This window comes from Tachyglossus aculeatus, chromosome 4, assembly GCF_015852505.1.
Source record: "Tachyglossus aculeatus isolate mTacAcu1 chromosome 4, mTacAcu1.pri, whole genome shotgun sequence".
Lineage (NCBI taxonomy): Eukaryota > Metazoa > Chordata > Mammalia > Monotremata > Tachyglossidae > Tachyglossus > Tachyglossus aculeatus.
The window spans coordinates 57,416,524-57,430,489 of NC_052069.1; the positions used below are offsets into that span (position 1 = coordinate 57,416,524).

At 37.6% G+C, this 13,966-nt stretch overlaps 1 protein-coding gene across 1 annotated transcript in view; it reads right to left on the bottom strand.

Annotated features, from left to right (window-relative positions):
- COL11A1 (collagen type XI alpha 1 chain) overlaps positions 1-13,966 on the bottom strand; it is a 287,116-nt gene that overhangs the window by 235,420 nt on the left and 37,730 nt on the right. The gene's annotated exons all lie outside the window — the stretch shown is intronic.

Genomic DNA, 13,966 nt, shown 5'->3' on the forward strand with positions numbered 1-13,966 from the left:
AAGTGGGGCTCTTCCAATTGCTTGCTGTGTGACACTGGGCTAATCACTTACCATCTCTGTGCCTCAGGTTCCTCAACTGTAAAATGGGAATTAAATCCTACTCCCTCCTACTTAGACTGTGAGCCCCATGGGGGACAGGGATTGCATCTGACCTGATAAACATCTTTTCATGATATTTGTTAAGCACTTACAATGTGCCAAACACTGTTCTATGCACTGGAATAGATACAGGTTTATTTGCCTTTCAGTCCAAGATGTACTCAATTTTAGATATGACATTTAAAAAAAATTGAATACTGATCTTGTGTTTATAGCATGTGTCTTTTTTTCATTAGCAGAGAAAATCAATGGAGTTTCCATCAGTCTCATCAAAACTCTTAGATGTTTTCAGAGATGATAAATATAACAAAAAATGTTGAAGTACACTGTGAACCTGTCACTGTTTTACATACTATGGTATATTTTCTCACAATGAGGTTCATACTTGCTTCAGTTTATTTTGAACAAAACCAGAATAAAATTCCTCATCTTTCCACCCAATCCCTGTCCTCCCTCTGTCTTTCCCATCACTGTAAACACCACTATCTTCCTGTCTCACAAGCATGTAACCTCATATTATTCTTGACTTATCTCTCTCATTCAACCCAGATATTTAATCTTCACCAAATTCCATTGGCTCTACTTTACATCTGCCCTTTCCTCTCCATCCAAACTGTTATTATGTTGATTCATTCATTCAATTGTATTTATTGAGTGCTTACTTTGTGCAGAGCATTGTACTAAGCACTTGGAACGTACAAATTGGCAACATATAGAGACGGTCCCTACCCGACAATGGGCTCACAGTCTAGAAGATGGCAAAGATTTATATCTTCCCTTGAATACTGCATCATCCTCCTCCTTGACTTCCCTGCCTCCTGTCTCTCCCCATTCCAATCCTTATTTAACTGTGCTCTAACCACAGTAAGCACTCAGTAAATAATCCTCAAGGAGGATGATTAACTCTGCTAATGTAAAAAAAGACACATGATTTATTCTGCTAATAGAAAAAAAGACAAGCTATAATTGCAAGATCAGTATTTTTTCAATTTTTTTAAAAATGCCTTATCTAAAATTAAGTACGTCTTGGACTAAAAGGCAAAATAGACACCTTTTTATGATAGATTTTTTTTTTTTGCTTAGATGATTTTTCCACAAAAGGCAATTCAGTCTATGTCATCCCACTACTCACAAACCCCCAGTAGCTTCCCACCCATTCTCACACCAATAAGAAACTACTTATCATCTTCTTTAAAACACTCAATCAGCATGACCCTCCTACCTTACCTCTCTGGTTTCCTATTACAACTCATACTGCACATTTCTCTCTTCCAAAGATGATTTACTCACTATACCATGATCTCATCTCGCTGCCTCGCCCAAACTTTCTAGCTGTACTCAAACTCCTTCCCCCTTCATCTATGACAGACCACCACTCTTCCCACCTTCCAAACCTTATTATAATCACACCTCCTCCGAGAGACCTTCCTTGTATTGTACTCTCAAGTGTTTAGGGCAATATTCTGCATTCAGTAAGTGATCAATAAATGCCATTGATTGAAGGCAGAAGAGAAATCAACTTCTGAACATATGATAAAAAGTATATCTGAACTCTAAACCAGGTTTTTAAATGCCAAATCTAAAATTAAATTCAGCTTATGACAGAAAGGCAAGTAGATACACCTTCTAGGTGTACCTTGCTCTTGACTCTCCTACCTTTCTCCCTTTGCCCAGACTGTTTGCCCAGGTTTTCTTCTTCCCCATGGCAGACAGACCACAGCTTTCCACACATTCAAATCCCTCTTAAAAATCCCAGCTCTTCCAATGTTTTCTCCAGTTTCCCTAGGCAAATGCTTTTTCCACTATTCCACACTGCTTCTCAGAGGCCACACTGCCTTTTATAGGCCATGCTTCTCACAAAATCATTGACTCCAGCTGCAAGCCCAACCATTAGGACAAATAATTGAATTTCTTGGAAAATGTATCAATATCCTGAGATTTATCCATGATGCTATGGCCAACTACTTCAGAGTCTTGTCAAGAGGCCAACTGCCATACCCAAAGAGTTAAGCAGGGCTGGGTACTAGGCAAAGTCTTCCAGGGTCAGCTGATTCTAGACAGTTGTACTGTGTGAGAATCACCTTGTCGTACTCTTCCTGAGGAAAATGTAAATACTTGGCTGAGTCAATCAGGGAGAAGGATGGGAGAAGAAGTAAGGAGCCCAGGTAGTTGGAGGAGAAAGACCCTCAAATCTCTAATTCTTTTTATCTATTTTGATGTTATTGATGCCTGTCTACTCATTTTGTTTTGTTGTCTGTCTCCCCGTTCTAGACTGTGAACCCGATGTTGGGTAGGGATTGTCTCATCTGTTGCCGAATTGTACCTTCCAAGCACTTAGTACAGTGCTCTGCACACAGTAAGCGCTCAATAACTATGATTGAATGAATGAATGCATGAATCTTGAGGTGAGAGCTGTGTACCTGGGAGGGGTCAAGCTATGGACCCTGGATAGAGACAGGGAGGGATCAGAGAGGATTTTGGGTTGGGGCAATAATAATGATAATAATGTTAATAATAATAATAATTATGGTATTTGTTAAGTGCTTACTATGTGCCAAGCATTATTTTCTAAGCACTGGGGCAGATACAAGGTAATCAGGTTGTTCCACGTGGGGCTTACAGTCTTAATTCCCATTTTACAGATGAGGTAACTAAGACACAGAGAAGTTAAGTGGCTTGCCCAAGGTCACAAAGCAGACAAGTGGAGGTACCTTGGAAAGTTGGGATCCAGCAGCTACCACTCTAGAGGAGTGTGGTTCCTGAGAGAACCTGCTTCCAAATGACTCAGAGAGGGTGAGACTGAAACCTGGGAAACAGAAGAGGGGAAAGACCAGGGGAATACAAATTCCAGTCGTGCTCAGGGAAGTACAACACATCCTGTAGGGAGAAGTGTCTGATCTGGGAAAGGGTGGTTAGAACCAGAATTGTTTTCATTGTTACCAAATTAAGAAATCATTAAATTTTGTTGAGATTTCAGATCTTGGTGTCTGTGGTAGGGGCTGGAGGAGAAATTCTGGACATCAGGGATGCATGTGGACTTGGGAAGTTGCAGGAGGGGGAAGCTGCAGGATGGAGAGGAGCTCTTTTTCCCTGAGCTTCCTATAACCAGCCCCAGGAAGGTGGTGTCAGGCTAATACCTGATAAGGTGTTACCCTGGCCTCTTTGAGGAGATACCTGGACTTCAGTAGGAGGATAGTGAAAGTGATAGGGGTGCAGGAACTTGGGGTACCCTGAACAGAAGCCTCCAAGTCAGCATTTATAGAACAGAAGAATTGGAGAGATCCAGCAGAGGTAATGTCACAATCACACAGTGGGAAAGTTTAAGAACTGGAGTTAAAACCCAAGTCTCTTGACTTCCAAGATTGTGATTTTTCCACTAGGCTTTCTTATTCTTTGTTCTAGAATCCACAATGCAAAGCCAAATGACAATATTAAAAAGGAAAAAGAAATCTCATAGCAAAAGATGATCAACAACTAGAAATTTAATCTAAAGTGAGTCACAAGCAGAAAAAGCATGCTACCTCTACTTATTTTATTTTGTTAATTTGTTTTGTTCTCTGTCTCCCCCTTCTAGACTGTGAGCCCACTGTTGGGTAGGGACCGTCTCTATATGTTGCCAACTTGTACTTCCCAAGCACTTAGTACAGTGCTCTGCACACAGTAAGTGCTCAATAAATACAACTGATGGATTGATTGATACTGTACTACTGTACATAGAACCATCACTACTTTAACTCTAAGAAAACTAAGAGGCAGAAATTGAGAGGTATCTCAAGGACAGGGTGTAATTCTTCCATGAAATATCCAAGTGGCTAATAATGATGGTATGTGTTAAGTGTTTACTATGTGCCAAGCACTGTTCTAAGCACTGGGGTAGAGACAAGGTTATCAGGTTGTCCCACTTGGGGCTCACAGTTTTAATCCCCATTTTACTGATGAGGTAACTGAGGCACAGAGAAGTGGCTTGCCCTGGGTCACACAGCAAACAAATGGTGGAGCCAGAATTAGAACCCATGACCTCTGACTCCCAAGTCCATGCTCTTTCCACTGAGCCATGCTGCTACTCTGATAATCCCATGGTCTGCATACAGTAAGCAATCCTGAAATAAGGATTTTCTGGTATCCCACATCTAGACAAGAGTGTGTTTCAATATCCTATATTCCAGATTGCCTTATGGTTTCTCAGAAGATGAATCTGTGTGCTCGTATTTGATTTGTAAACATATATTATTTCACCTCATTTAGAGAAAAATGAATCCAAAGGACCGCAATACTTGTCACAAAGGTTGAAATATGAGATGGAATGAAAAATGATTCCAGAAGTAAGCTTTCAACAACAAAACAGACCACATTCAAAACTGCATATTCCCAAATGCACATGTTCAACAAAAGATTTATGTGACAAGTACAAACTAAACCACAGTGTAACCAAAATGGTTTCGGTTTTCTTAAGTTCACTGATATTGGAGTTCTGTGCTGCAGGAAGAATAGGAGGCACAAGCAGAAGTGGCCTTCATTTTAATTCTTTGGGTTCTGGAGCATTCTTGAGTATAACTGATTGAATTTCAGAGAACCCTGAGCTAATTAAACTTCACTAACATATTAGTCATAACTTTGGAGCAAGTGGTTGGCTTCATCTGAATGCAAGCATAATAAATGGAAGAAGAGTGAGCTATCAACAAATTTGAAAATCCAGAAAAGACTTTCCATGATGGAAATATCAAATGAAACTTTTCATAATCTTTTCATTTTATACACAGATTTGGAGTTAATTGATCTTCGCATGTTCTCAGTTTGAATGCGAGAAAAGACCCAGTTTGCAAGTTTTAAAGAAACTTGGTGTTAAAAAAGACCCATTCCACAAGTCCCAGGAAACAGAGTAAAGTAGAACTGTTAACAGGGTTTAACATTTACATTATAAATTAGTGCGGATAAATAACACTCAAGTCCTGCAATGTCATTAACTACTATCATTTCCTATTCAGCAACTCCCTAATCAGTGGGCCTCAATGTTCTATTATCAGAGAAACAATGGGGTTGTATTAGCTATGTTCATTCTTTTTTGAAAAGCACACTGGAATTAAATTTCAATGGACAGTTGTTAATTTGATTGTCTTGTTAAATCACTTTATTATTTAAGGATTCATTGATCTTTCTAAATGGAGTTAAAGAAGAAAATAGGATATAGACCTAGTCCCCGTCCATTAGGGACATAAATTAAATTCAAACCACCTAACTGAATATCAAATAAAAATAGTAAGGAAGAAAGAATAGGTACGAGAAATACATTCAGACAAATCACAATAGATAAATCAAGATGAGGAATTTAGTTTTAATGAAGGTAATTAAGGTAGGTATTTTGGACTAAGGAAGTGCTAGGAAGCTGGTAGTATTTGTTGTTCCTTTCAAGCTCTTAGAACAATGCACTGCATTTAGTTAAGTGATCAATAAATACCAAAACTAATATATACTAAGATTTACCTACTAACCGTTTTGCTTAATTTCATTGAGAGATGGCTAAATCTCCTAAAGGAAAAAAAAAAGAAAAAAAGAGGGAGACATAATGACTTCTGCTTTTTCTCCACTCCTGAAAGAGTTGGGTCCAGGAACCTTCATCTTCAAGTAAAAAGGGTATTGGCTAAGTGTTTGGATTACCAGCAAAATGTTTCTAAAACCTCTTCCATCCAGACATTTGTCCTGAAAATGGCTGGAAGTAACTATCTAAAATATTCATGGTACATCTGGCTAGAACTAGAATAGAACACTAAATTACAGTCACATAAATTCTGGTTTTAGTAAACATTCTCCTGAAAGGATTTGTGAAACAAAGATAAACATGAAAGATAAAAAAATTAGATAATCAACTTTTAAGGAAAATTACAATATTATTTTTGTAATTAAATACAAGTAAATACAATGTCAGTTTGATCTTCTTTAATCTAAGCCAATTTACAAATAAAAAGACAACAGTAATAATATCTCCCCATTTTTTACTGAAAATACTTTTTATGATTCCTATTAAGCACTAGACACTGTAATATGAATGGGTTAGTTATAATCAGGTTAAACATAGTTTAAATCGGAGGTAGGAAGATTTAATTCCCATTTTACAGAAGAGGCACAAAAATGTTGAGTGATTTGCCCAAGGTTACATAGCAGACTAATGGTGGATCTAGGATTAGAACTCAGGACTTCTGACTTGCATGCCTGGCTCTTTCCACCAGTCCATGGTGCTTCAGCATTATGGAAATTTAGTCTAAACTCCTCTGCAGTGAAAGCAAGAATCTTCTATTGATCTTGAAGAAAATTGAAATTGTTTCCCCACCAATGTTGTCCATCAATGTTATCAAATTCTGCTGCTTCAGTAATTTTAAATATCATTCTCCCAGTTGTCTCTGAATGGGTTCAAGGCTTCCAGGGAAATATCAGGTTTTCATTATGTGCTGAGAAGAAGATAGTTCCATAGAATACTGATTATCACAATGTTCTCACACCTGAAAGATCTCCAGCTCAAAACTGGGTGGAAGCACATCTATTCTATTCTTCGGAAAGAGCATGGCCTGAGAATCAGAGGACCTGAGTTCTAATCCTGATTCTTCCAGTTGCTAGCAGTATGACCTTGGGCAAGTCATTTCATCTGTTTAATTTAATTCAGGTTTCTTCATCTGTAAAATGGTCTTCCTTGACCACAATAGACTATGAAACTCACAAGGCCCATGTGTCTGACCTTATTATCTTGTATCTAATCTTAGTGCCTAGTACAGTCCTTGGCACATAGTAAACTCTTAACAATTACAATTAATTTATTATTATAGCCTTTCACTCAGTCACCCTCTGAGCTATATATCACATCATCTCTCGCTAATCTGGGTGACATGATGGAAAGAGTGAAGGATAGGTAGTAAGGAAGAGAGGGAAGGGATTGGGTATTTATGTCTAATCAGCTCAAGAGAAAACTATGTGAGTCCATACAGAATGAAGCTACCTTGGGATTGACTATTACTGATTGGAGCTCTCAGAAGGAAGAACTCTCAGGAGGAAGAAATCTTGAGCTTCCGACTCCCATTCTGGGGAATCTTCTGAACTTGGAACTAGTATAACATGGATCTGAGTTAATTTTTTGTCACCGGGAAACATATTCCTGGACAGTGGATCTGGAATTTGAATGTTCTTCAGGCTGTTTGTACTTCAGGACTTGGAGTAATGACTTGAAAGCTTGACAGAACTGGCACCAGTTGAATTTGAGGTCTAAAGTAAATCAGTGCAAAGTTCATATGAATGTAGCTCGTATAATCTAGAGGTTCTCTTAAAATGTTCTCTTTTGCCTAATTAATTGGTTTGATTTTCAACAGCTGCTTTGCTTCACAACCGAGATGGATCTGATTAATTTCATTTCATCTTACTAACAACTGCATATGCAGCCTGAGCTGTAAAGAAATACTTCCAAGTGCTTGCTGCCATAAAAATGCCATTTCAATTTTGCAATATTCAAAATGAACTGATTACTTTTTTTCCAAATATAAAGGCCTGTGAAACTCTGGATTTAAAATATGCATACTCTGATTAAATGGCATGCACCAAAAAATACTTTTGGGCCAAATATCTCGATTATTTTTAATATACAGATAGACCAATTCAAGGTTTTGTTAGGAACAGGGTAATAAGATGCTGGAATCTCCAGCCTAACAATCATCTCCCCAGTGATCCTTGACTTTCACCTTCACCTTCCCTACCCAGTCCTATATTCATCGAGGATCAGCAACAGACTTTGAAGCTTAATTAGGGAATGAAGTTATTAAAACATCCGTGATGTAGTCCCACACAGGCCCCACCAATGACAACAGGAGACTTCCTGATGCTAAAAGTCACATCTGACTGTTCCCTGTAGAGTCTGCTCCACACTGTGAACTCCCTGTGGGATGGAGTCTGTCTACCAACTCTACTGTACTGTTATTTCCCAAATGCCTAGTACAGTACTCGCCATACAATACAGTGCACTGAGCCAATGTGAAGGCAGACTGAAAAGTGATTCCATTGTAATAAAAAGCACTTCCACTCACTGTACTTCATTAATAATGAAGCTCCTCTGGACTTCAAAAGACATCTGTGGGAAAAGTTTTACAGTAGGAAGATCTGGACCTATCGATCATAATAAAAGGTTTAGATAATTCTACTTGTGTGTGTGAGTCCCCACGGCCCATGAGACACAATTTTGTGTGATGAAGCATTTCCTAATTTTGTAAACAGCCCTGAGAAATTCACTGCTGGTATGGGGGACACTAAATAGGCTCTTATTTTAAAATGGGAAAAAAAAAAAACAAAAAAAAAACCACTTTGCTCCTATAGTATCACATTCAATAAAGTATTTTCCACAACAGTAGGTGTCATTAATGTTTTATTAAAAGTGTAATGGAATGTGCTTTCCTCATATACACAGCTTATTTTTTCAATTAAAAGGAATCTGGAATATGTCTCCATTTATAAACGGTTATATATTTTGTACTTGCATTCAAAGTCAAGTGCAAAATATGCATGTTTCACTGTGCAATGAGTGAAGAGCTTCACAAAAAAGGCACATGTCAGAAACATATTTGCTTTTATTAACTTAAGTAACAGCTCCTTAACATATTCAAAAGCTGGATTTGAAGCAATTCACAACTCCCATTGAAGTGGAAGATCCAATTTAGCTCAATGTTTTCCATATAAGTGGATTGTAGTTTTCAAGTTTTCAGTCATTATAAGCCCTTAAAATAGTCTCAATAAAATAATATTAAAGATATGTTAATGTTTCTTATTTAAATGGTCCATCATTTGGAATGATTAATATGACTGTCAATTAGAAAGTGTTTTCATCATGTTAAATTTAAATTTCAAATGATAATTAGCATTTATATGTTCAAATGCCAGCTCCCAAGAAGATTAATAACCTTACTCTACACTACTTGTAGTTTTATTCCCTAAAGAATTATTTTAAGGAATACAGCTCTTAAACTTTAGCAGTTTTCTCAAATATAAATGTGAGGCAACCCCAGGATTTGAACAGTTTATTTTTATTCTATCCTAAAGTAAGTATTTTTAAAGATCTCCTCTTTAAAAATTTTCCTGTCTCTTTTCCTCCCCGTCATTTTTTTCTAAGTGCTTCAAAGTTAGTATTGTATATTTTAACAATCCCTGACTTGAATTATATTGGAAAAACACACATGTTGAGTTTCTGTGGGCTGGAAGTTGACAATGAAATCAGTATATATGCAGTAAACACAGATGCTTTCACCGCACATTTTTCAACCATGTTGTGTCAGCCACAAGCATTTATTTTTAAAGCAATTAAATATGATAGCCTGAAACACATACTCTGAATTCCAGACTGTATCCTAGGTCCCAGCATGGAACTTCCCAAAGTGTGTAATGCAGTCAAAAACTTCAAAGGAAACTCCATGCAGGAGAGACCTGCCTCCTGATAAAAATAGACCTAACTAGAGTTCACAGAAAATGTTTAAGTTCATATTTTAAAACTGCAATAATGTGCTTTGAGACAATATAAAGGCAGAAGAGATAATCATTTGATTCATTATGCCAATCAAATTCTTCCATTCAAAAATCATTCCCTCCTATTTGAAGATCTCAAATAATTTGGCACTATTTTTTCTTCATTCATTCAGTCATGTGCTATAAGACTGAAGTTTGATCCCAGTGTAACTATTGCATTGCATCAAGCAATCTATTCCATTAGTGAAAAGCAATCAAGCAATCTTTTCATATAGGTGTTATTTACATCACCTTACCATTTCATTGCCAAAAAAAAAAAAAATTGGATCAGGCCACAAAATGGATTCAAAGAATCTGTTTAAGAAGCTGAGAAAACAAAATAATGTGCTTATATATTTTCACAAGCCTAAAAAGCCAAGAGAACCAGGGCCCCATTTATGTTGAATAAAATCTGCTGGCTAAAATCTATCAACTTGAATTTGGTTGTCATGACAACGGCCCTTTCTCTTCAAGTTGTGAAGGCAACTGCTAACTTAAAACATAAGCAGCTTCATTTTAACTCATCTGTCTCACTATTCACTTCTTGCCCAGGTGATAGAAAGCAACTTCAATAAGCACTTAAGTTAAATGTCTTGTGTCCCTTAATGGATCTCAGGGGCTTCATTTATACAGCTCATGCTGGGAGCCTCCAAAATTTCTGTCATTGCATAAAGCCCACTTCTCCTGAAATTTGAACACTGCTGTCAAGTTCAATCACTGTTAATTCTATTGTATTGTCTCTGTCTATTCAATCAATCAGTGTCATTTACTGTGTATAGAAGACTCTACTAAGTGCTTGGGAAGTTCAGTTCCTCTACGGCTCTTAAAATCAGGGGTACTTTGAGTTTTCCCAATCCATCCCAGAGCTCTAACTTACTTCCAGGAAGAAAGTAAGTATACCACATTCTAAGACTGTGAGCCAGAGAATCATTATCATCAATGGTATTGATTGAGCGTTTACTGTGTGTAGAGCACTGTACTAAGCGCTTGGGAGAGTGCAATACGTCAGAGTTGGTAGAAACGTTCCCTGCCCCAACTTGCTTAGAGGGGAACAGACATTAATAAAAATAAATAGTTTATATAAAATGAGATGTGTAGCTCAGAAGGAAGACTTTTATGCCAAAAGTCAGGAGACCCAAGTTCTAGTTCCAGCCCTCCTTCTGATCTGCTGCATAACCATGGAAAAGGCACATAAGACTTTTCTTCCCAATTCTTCCTAGATTAAATATCAGCCCCTTTCACCTGCTGCTCTCCAGCTCACTCTCTTTTTCTAGCTGTACCTTACTTTCAACTCTCCTGACTCTATCCCACAAGTTGGGAGTCCCCCATTACCCACCTGAGTTTGATAGACCACAATTTTTAAAGTCTTCTTAAAATCTCACCTCCTCCAATGGGTCTTCTATGATTCAATCAATAAATCAATCCATATATTTTGAGCACCCACTATTTGTAAAGCCCTGTGCTATTAAAATACCACTGAAGATGCCAGATAGCAAAACAATTCAATTCAATGTATTAAAAAATCATAGAGGGCATAATGAAAAAAATTGCACTTCACCTTTCATAGCTTTTGTGGGGAAAAAAATCTCAAAAAATAGATCATTTAACTGTTATGCAAACTTGTTTAACTGATTTATTTCTAGCAGGTTTTCCAAGTAAATATATAGGATTTGAGGAACTAAACTCATTGGATTATTTATCCATCCATTATTATTAAGAATATTAGAGGGTGATACTTCACTGACTGCAATATAAAAGAATCAATTAAAATAATTATATTTTATCCATATCCTAATCAATTAATAAAGAGACTATGAGAGGGAGTGAGAGAGAAAGATCAAGAAAGTGAGTGAGGTTGCAGAAAATTCTCCAAATGCATCCTTGAGGTAATAACATCCTAAAGACCTGGGTTCTAATTCCAGCACTACCACTTGTCTGCTGTATGACCTTTGGCAAGTGACAACTTCTCTGTGACTCAGTTACCCAATCTGCAAAATGGGGATTAATACTGTGAGACCCATGTGAGACACTGACTATGTCTAATCTGACTAGCTGGTATCTACCCGAGCACTTAGTACAGTGTCTGGTATATAGTAAGTGCTTAATAAGTACCACAAAGCTAAAACAGAATAAATTGATGGATGGTATCTTTGATCACAAATAAATAATGAACCTTGGTCCAGTCTAGCTGACTATGGGATGGAAAACCAGAATAAACTCTCAGCTATGATAAAATCTTAACTCTTAGCCAGTAAATAACAGACGTTATACTGCTTACTGCATAGCAACAAATGGTCTGATTATCAATACAATTATTATACAGAATTGATACTGTACTTCATTCTTATTAACTAAAAGGTAACCCAGTAAGGAATTTACAAGGGTAACCTTAGCAAACAATCAATCATATCCATTTAGTGCTTACTCTGTGCAGAGCACTGTTCTTGGGAGAGACAATATGACAGAGTTGGTAGAAACATTCCACATTATAATTTTTAAACCACCTTCTGCCATTGAGCATCATATTCTGAGAGATTTCACAGAACAGTCAGATATTTATAAATCACCAAATTTCAGACAATATCTCTGGTGAATAATACAGAGTTATAATAATAATGACGATAGCATTTATTAAGCACTTACTATGTGCAGAGCACTGTTCTAAGCACTGGGGAGGTTACAAGGTGATCAGGTTGTCCCACAGGGGGCTCAGTCTTCATCCTCATTTTACAGATGAGGGAACTGAGGCCCAGAGAAGTTAAGTGACTTACCCAAAGTCACACAGCTGACAAGTGGCAGAATAGGGATTTGAACCCATGACCTCTGACTCCAAAGCCCATGCTCTTTCCACTGAGCCATGCTGCTTCTCTTAAGCAGTTAGACACACACACACACACACACACTCTATAGGTTAAGACTCCAAAATGATAGAGCTGATAGTTGAGGCTCTGCTCCAATATATTAAAATGTAAATTTATGAATAAAAATAACTATAATGATGATCAAAACAATAATCAAACGACCTAAATTTTAATTTCAGTTATGCCAGTTCACTAGCAGAGTTTTTGTGCAGATTTATTCATTTAATTATAATTAATTAGCTGCACTGATTAACAAAATGTAATTAATATTTAACTAATTCCTGCCTTTGGCCTGGAATGCTCTCCCTCTTCATATCCAACTGTGACTTTCCCCACCTTTAAAGCCTTATCGAAGTCACATCTCCTTCAAAAGGCCTTCCCTGCCTAATCCCTCTTGTCCTCTTCTCTTACTGCTTCATGTGTCCCCCTTGCACTTGAATTTATTCCTTCCTTAACCCCCACAGCACTTATGTACCGTAATATATTCATTTATATTATTCATTCAATCATATTTATTGAGCATGTACTGTGTGCAAAGCACTGTACTAAGCACTTGAGAAGTACAATTCGGCAACAGATAGAGACAATCCCTACCCAACAACTGGCTCACAGTCTAGAAGGGGGAGACAGACAACCAAATAAGTAGACAGGCATCAATAGCATCAAAATAGATAAATAGAATTATAGATATATATACATCATTAATAAAATTAATAGAATAATAAATATGTACAAATATACCCAGGCATTGTGGGGTGGGGAAGAGGGTAGAGCAGAGGGAGGGAGTAAGGGCGATGGGGAGGGGAGGAGGAGCAGAGGAAAAGGGGGGTTCAGTCTGGGAAGGCCTCCTGGAGGAAGTGAGCTCTCAGTAGGGCTTTCAAAAGAGAGCTTCTGTCTCTCTCCCTATCTAGCTCACTGTGGGCAGAAAACATTTCTACCAACTGTTTTACATTTTACTCTCCCAAGCACAGTAAGTGCTCAATAAGTACAACTGATTGATTGAATTGAAAATATACCTGGAGCCAACTAAGACTAATGGTTAAAGCATTGAAATGGCAGAGAATGTCTGAAAAACTGGAGGCTAATGTATTCCCCTTTAGCGATAAAAAGTTCTTCCAAATGACATTGCCAGCTTCCCTTAAAAATAAAATAAGTTCAGTGAAAATGTAAAGGGTGCCAAATGCAAGGAATAACTACTCAATTTGAAGCAGTTTACATAAAGGGTAGAAAAACAGAGCAAGTTTTTGCCTTTCCCATTCTTCTCCATTAGTCTTCCAAAGCAGGAAATGGAGAAAACATCTTTCTCCAAAGAAAAGCACAGAAACAGTATAACCAGTCATGCCTTCCAAGAGAGAGGTTCTGTGCTCCCGTCAATGAATCCACACAGCTGTCTCACCAGGTCTTATGCATCCAAGTATATCTAGTCCCCCTACCCATGGCAAACACATCTCTACACTTACAAGTGCAAGAGTTGGGATGTT